The 7412-nt window shown below is 46.9% G+C and overlaps 1 protein-coding gene across 4 annotated transcripts in view; it reads left to right on the top strand.

Annotated features, from left to right (window-relative positions):
• The first annotated feature begins 207 nt into the window (after window positions 1-207).
• arhgef1 (Rho guanine nucleotide exchange factor (GEF) 1) overlaps window positions 208-7412 on the top strand; it is a 45639-nt gene continuing 38434 nt past the window's right edge. For all 4 annotated transcript variants that reach the window (XM_084472027.1, XM_084472025.1, XM_084472026.1 and 1 more), the window contains exon 1: window positions 208-498. The gene's annotated coding sequence lies outside the window, so the exon portion shown is untranslated. The remainder of the gene's footprint in view (window positions 499-7412) is intronic.

Consider the following 7412-nt stretch of genomic DNA (forward strand, 5'->3'; position numbering starts at 1 on the left):
ACTCAAGTGTGCGTGCTATAAATTGCTGGCATAATTCAATACGAGCAAATCACATTCATAATAGAAAATTGCGCTGACACATTAAATGTCTAAGTCATAAAGTGGCCGACATAATGTAATTGCTTGCACACTGATCACACCATAGAGAACGAAATAGTCCGCAGCAAACGTGAAGGAGCCAGGGGGGGGACGGGTTATTGTGTAACACAGTGCGGAAACAAACCATATTGGATTTTTTTTCTTTTGACAGACAGGAAAAAGGGCAAAAAGTTCCAATATAGTTTTATAACTTGTAAGCCCCGCTCCCCGAGTCAGTCGGCGATACGAAGCAATTACTGGACATTTACCATACGCGTAACACATCAAACGTTATTCAGGCAAAGGTTTTCAATTCAGAGTTTTACTTCCGCGTACAATGTTTTTTTCCACTGACACACGGCAACTTCTGAACAGGAAACCTTACTAGACATTAGTCTTGCGTTTTCGCTCTAAGTAAAGGTGAGTCAAGTGTCTCTGCATGTACGTGTCTATGCCCGTGTGTTGTAACTGCGTTGTGGTTTCCGGCTACCTTTATAGAAAATACGGCGGAGAAGATTTGGTCGCTGTAGAGAAAAAGGCTTTTTATTCGCTCGGCGGAACGGAGCGTACCGCGGGGATGAAGGAATGTTGTGTATGGCTACAATGTCACAATGTTGTAGCAGGACGCGCACAACCCAGCCGTTCGCTACACAACCTCACGCTTCTTTAGATGCTTCATGCCAGCCTTCGTTGTATGTGGAAGGCCACACGTCTTTTTACGTTCTCTTCCATCTCTAGTGACTATCTACTGGTGTTGTGTTTCTCACAGTCTATCGTTGATTCATTTATACTTGCATTGGTGATGCTGACATGGATCTGTTACATTGTTTCATAGACGCTTGCACTTTTTTGGTGTTTTTTAATCAAGCTTTTTGGTGTAGTTTTTCTTGGGGCTTACAGACCTCACTATATTAAGAGTGGTATGTGTGTATGTATGTATGTATGTATGTATGTATGTATGTATGTATGTATGTATGTATGTATGTATGTATGTATGTCCTTCGATTGTCTTGAACACCATTGATCCGATCGACCTCACATATGGTGGGTGTATTTTGGAGGACCAAGGAGGTGCGGCGTCGATTGTGAAGTTGTTTGGACGAGCGGTTCTCTACGGGAGCCCAATAGTAATACGACTGCATTGCTGTTTATATTTGTTGACCTGTTCGATGGCCCGACTTCAGACAGCAGTGTTATAATAGCCTTCACATGTACTACTTAACGTTAGTATGGCTACATACCGCCCCCCCCCCAGCAGACATATGGGAGCACTGCAGAGGAAACTCAATAATCCGGAATACATATCATTGATTACCCAATACACATGTGGTTTTCGCAGCATGTTTAACACACTAGAATTTGTCTGCAACCTAACGGCTCAGGGCTAATTTAAGCTTTTATATATAACCTTTTGTAAAAACTGGTGATGTTGGTTATGTCTTGTCTTGTTAAGTTATGTTTGCATTATTAATATGCTTTTAAAACACGGCGCCAGATTTCCAATATGACATCCTAGTTATAGGATAATAGGATAATAATTTGCTTGTCATTGTTAGCATTCCAAATCTAGCTGTTTCTGTCTCCTGTCGGGTAATGCATAGAATTATATGATATAGAATTATAGTATATGAAATAGTTAATGCACAGAGATCTGATATTCATGGAATTCTTACATCTTGTATTAGCCTGGCAAAATTCGACAGGTTTTGATTTATTCAAAGTAGCACAAGGTTGTATGTGGCCAGCCAGCCAGCCAGCCAGCCTTGTACTTAGTCAGCCCCTGCAGCCCAGAGACCCTTACCCAGCCACTTCCTGCCCTGCTCTGTCAGACCGGTGAAACACAGGACAGCACTTATCATCTCACTCCTTTTCTCTCTCTCTCTCTCTCTCTCTCTCTCTCTCTCTCCTTCTGCCTCAACCTTTTGCGTGTGCATACTTGCCTGCAGACCAACAGCGGCCATCTCTTCCTTTTAAAGGAATGTTGACTTTTTAATCTCAGTCCCCTGATCCTCACCCTTCAACCCCCCCCCCCCCCCCCCCCCCCCCCCCCCCACTCCTTCCTCCCCCACCACCCCTCTCTCTTTGTTGTCGTGGGCGTGCGTTTAACACGCATCTCGTCTATCTAATTAGACGCTAATGTTTTTTTTTTTGCACAGAGGTGCACCTGCTCTTGCAATATACACCTTTTAACAAAGGTGGTAGCAAACAACTAGCCAGACCTGACACCTTCCACACACACACACACACACACACACACACACACACACACACACACAACACACACACACACACACACACACACACACACACACACACACACACACACACACACGCACACACACCGAGGGGCTTGTCCTGAGGGCTGGCATGGGAGGCTAATCTCTTACTGTAGTTAGCGTTGCACTTCAAAGAGAAGGCAGGTATTCCTCTCTGGCTGGGGCAGGTCTGCGTCTCAGGGAGCACATAATAAGAGACCAGACGGACAGCGAGGCTCGGCCAGCCCCGAGCTTTACTCCTGCTGGCCCCATTGATTACAGAGCTCATAGCTCCAGTCAAGTGAGGGGCACTCATTTCCCATGCATGATCTCAGGGGTGCGTGCGTGTGCGTGTGCGCGTGCGTGCGTGTTATTTGCAATGTCGCTTCACATGAATCATTCTAATAACCGCCATCAAAGCTACACTGAGGTCAAAACAACACAACTGCTAGTGCGTAAATGTGATTGTCAGGTAGCTTCTTGTAAGGCGGGGTCACTGTGTGTACACTTGATACCTAACACACACACACACACACGTCCAAGCCTAAGGGAGTAAGGACGTAAAGAAATCCTATTCTGTTCCATCGCAATAATAGCTAGCACTCATAGCTAGCTCAACCAAGTCATGCTCCCTCTCTCTCTCTCCGCTCTGTCTCTCTCCCTCTTTGTGTCACGGCAAGCCACACCCTGAGTGTAGATTAGGTTTTTCCTGATGTTTGTATGATGTTTAGATTCCCAGGAAGGCCCAGTGTTGGTTAACTCTTGCATGGCTACCCGTACCTGTCGCAACAAGAACGCAGAGGAACCGGAGCTGGAGGTTACTGTGGCAGTTTGCCTGTCAACTCCAATACACCTTCTATCCTATTACAACATTGCATTTGCATATTACTTGAAAGTGTGATTGATTAATGTGTGTGTGTGTGTGTGTGTGTGTGTGTGTGTGTGTACGTTATGCGTCCCTGCTCTCTCAGACCGCGTTATTTAAGTCAAGATAGGTCAGAATATGAGTCTCCACAGCAAACCGTGTGTGGATTGTGTACGGGTGAGAGTGTAGCCTCAGGAACCAGTTGTAGCTTAATTACCAATAGTAATTAATGCTATTTATTTAGGCGTAGAGGGGGTACGGGTGGGGGGCGTCCCATGCCTAACCCTGACCCTCAAGGCTGCCTGCGGGCAAACTGCGGAAGCCGGGCTTCCAACTTGGAAACCGTCCCCCCCCCCCCGCCCCACCCCCCTCGACTATTCTGTGTAAATGCGGCCTATGTTCCAGTGCTGTTGTTGGTATTTTTATTTGGCGTGCATTGCCAGTCAAACAGTGTGCCACTGTAGCAGCCCAAACCTCACACTCCCCAACAGGTAGGACATGGAAAAATCTGTCTGATTCTGCCCCAAGTGTGACTCACACTCAGACAGCTGGAGAAATAAAGGGGGAGAGAGAGAGAGAGACCAAGAGAGAGCAGGCGAGAGAGGGAGAGAATGAGCTCTTTCATTCCAGTGGTCTGGATGGAAAAAAACCATAAGCGAGGCTAAGGTTGTAGAAATGGTGTTTACCCATGTTGAGTTGGTGTAGGTGTGTGTGTGTTGGGGGGAGGGGGGCACGTCGAATATGGCGTAGACAGACCAGTGATGTGCTCAGAGGTCAAGGTCTAAATATGCAAATGTGTTTCATAAATCATATCTGCTGAAATGCGAGCCACATTGAAAACCCCACAGAGGTACATTGGATTCTAAACTATTGCCACTCGCTATGTAGATATATTGGGCTCATTCTAAGGTAACGGAAACATTATATACTAATTAAAACACTAATTATTGTCCATTTCTTCCAAATCCGTTTGGCAAGATGGCACTGGATTCTACACACAATCGTAATCACACTAAATGATTAAATGCAATTGATAAATCTATCAAGGAACCTCATCACTTGACAATTAGCTACTCTCTGTGGTAATGTAGATGGTCGGCGACATAATTTAGTAAGTTCCGACAGGCACCTTCAGGGCAGCACAGGGCACGGTAGCTTCTCCTACGTCGCGAGAAAGGGAGGGCTAAGGCGGAGTCGGTAGCGCCATCGGTATTGTGTTATTACCCCGCCATACAAGTCTTTTTTTTGAGTGGTTTTTGAGTGGCTTTAGTATCGGACATGTGAGTGGTCTGAGTTTTAGTATCGGACATGTGCATAGAGATTGCAGATCCTCTAAACGCCGAAGGGATGACAGAATCTGGGTTAAAAGGCGTCTACAGGGCATAGCAGGCCAGGTTAACGTGGCCCAGTGAAGTCCTTCTTCAATGGACTCATTTGCGGTCACCTATACCTCAGAATGAATGAAAAACTTTGCAGCTTGTAGCAACCGCAACCGCTAATCAAAGCCCTCAGTGTTTGGCTCGAGCACATGCAAACACACACACGTACACGCACACGCACACGGAAGCAGAGCTGAAGGTTGGCTATGAGCTGCCAATCCATGCCAGTCGATGTGCGCTGGCCTATCAAATATTTCCATGAAGTCTATGACCTCTGCATCAGGGAAGAGGAAGGGGGAGAGGAAAGATATGGTGGGATGTGCAGGGAGAGAGGGGGGGAGGGCGAAGATAAGCCATTTGGCGCTAGGATTGGCATTTAACGCCTGAAAGAGAGAGAGGGAGAGAGAGGGAGAGGAAAGTAGGGCAACGGGGTTGTGGCACACCCAGAAGAGCCCTGGGGAGAGGTCGGGCCATGTTGATTGGCCGTCGGTAATCATGTGGAGAAGGGGATTCCTGTAGCCCCAGAGTGGCGCCGCAACTTGTCATTTTAGATATTGTCGAGAAAAAAACAAAGCGTTTTATAGTCTGGTGTCGTTGGCAAATGTGGCTGGAATGGATGCAGATGCTCTGAGATTGGGGTTGGTTAGGGGTGGGGGTGAGGGCTGATAATGAGGGAGGGAAGTGAGACTGGAAACGGGGGAGGGGAGGTGGGGCTGGTAAAGGGGGTGTGTTTGTGGGGGGGGGGGGGGGGGGGGGGCTGGGCAGCAGTGCTTTAAAAAAAAAAAGGCCTCTGGCCCAAATTGAGGACATGCAGAATTGGGTTAAACGTCATGTTGAATATACTGGAATCAGTTGAGGGAAACGCCAATGGAAAAAAATGTTCCAAGTACATGTGACATTTTTGGGAAAAGTATGGAAACGCTCTGGGAATGGGAGCGTACAAAATGTAAATGGCATTAAAAGCACTGACCACCGGCATCCCTGAAGAAGACGGAGCAGAGCAGAGTAGAGACCTCAGAAAGAGGTTCTTGTCCTTTCTTTACTAGGTAATGGTATAATCGTATTTGAGCAGCTACATAATGCTTGTTAAATTCCCATCATTTGCTCTTTCCATTGATGCTCTGGCTGTTTTGGAGGGTCATCTTACAACAGCCACATATGTCACATTTAAGGTATAAACAGGAGGAGGGGGAGGAAAAGATGGGTGGAAAGTGAAGAGAAAGACGGGGGGGAAAAAAGAGTGAATAGGCTTGAGCGGATGAGTGGAACAAGAGCGTAGGGATCTGTGCCGGAAGAGGATGTGGTAGAGAAGATGTAGAGGAAAAACCTAAGCTAGAGCTGCACCTTTTCATCCTCTCGCTCGCGCTCACCGCATCCCCACAAATCTCTCTTCCTCTGCGTGTATTGACTGTTCTTGGCTCTTTTGATACTTTCTGCCTTCCTTCGATCTTCCTTCAGAATTAACCGGTTTAACTGCTCTCTGGTCTGGTCTGGAAGGAAGACATTTTGAACACACTGATGAGCTGTGGCTAATGCATACCGACCTGGCCCGTCCACGTCCTGTAGGAATGGACACGGAACGGGACAATCTGGCCGTTTTGGCCGTTCCTGACGTTGGCATATTCCCCCACCCGACATGGTGAATATGATGCCTTTTTAAAAATAAAAATGAACTTTCAAATGGCTACTAATGTTCCGAGACATTTCCCGCTTCACAAGCAACAGTTTGTGCCACTGTTGGCTGGTCGCGGGGGCGTACTGTAGGCCAACTGGCTGTTTGCTAGGAACATAGATTATGTGTTAGTAACGATGATAATAATGTTAATGCGTGTTTTTTTTAAATATTTCTTTACTGGTATTCTCACACAAATATCGTGTAATATTGCAATACACTTTTCAAGTGCAATTCCATAATAATGGTTCGATATAGCTTTCTGCTCTGCCTCATTCTGACTATTCATCCGGCAAAGTAAGGCATAGGCAAGCAATCCTTTCCAAACCGTCTCGTGCCTTTTGGATTCACCCGCGCGTCTGTTGTGTTCTGCAGTAAGCAGTGTCTGAGAGGCCGATCGCCAGCGTTGCTGAAGAGGATCTTGAGGCTTACGGCCGGGGCGACTGGGCTTTTCTGAAGTTAGCTGGTGAGACTAGCGGGTGTTTAATGGTGGTTCTTCCTAGCTAGGTCACACCGAGCGCCGGTTAGTTATCGCGTGGCTGCCGACCGCTTAACCTGAGGTAGCACACACACACACAACGACGACGACGTGTACTCATTGTGTCAACGTCCACTTGTGCACACATTATCCACCGGTTACTGTTACGACTGCCGGTTCCATTCCTATTGGAGCCTGGGAGACACAACACATTTAACACAGGGGCTGTTTTCACAGAGGTGCTGCGGTCTGGTCTGTTCGCTTCGGTCCATTTGGTCGTGTTTGTGATGGCGGGGGGGGGGGGGGGGGGGTATTGGGGGGTTATGATCTCTTCTCACACTCTTCTTCTTCTTTCTGCGTTTTTGTTGTATGCAGCAGAGTTTCCATTCGCTCTCTTTTTGTCTTCCTCCTTTGCACTGCATCTGCCCTTTTCTTCATTTCCTGCTGCTGCATGTCGCCTCGTTTGGTTTCTGCTTCCCCCAGTGCAGTTTGAACTGTCTGACCAGGTTTGGCAAAGTCTGGTCGAGATTCGGCTGGAATTTGATCTTTTCCCAAGCTCTGACACATTGGGGCATTGAATCAGATTTTAGTCTGGAAGTGCCTGAAATGTGCAGCTTAACGGTTGATTTGTAAATGTGCAAAGTGTATATATTGCTCTGGTTTACTTCTAGTGAACTCAGATGGG

This window comes from Micromesistius poutassou, assembly GCF_964030765.1.
Source record: "Micromesistius poutassou genome assembly, chromosome: 8".
In the NCBI taxonomy this organism is placed as follows: Eukaryota; Metazoa; Chordata; class Actinopteri; order Gadiformes; family Gadidae; genus Micromesistius; species Micromesistius poutassou.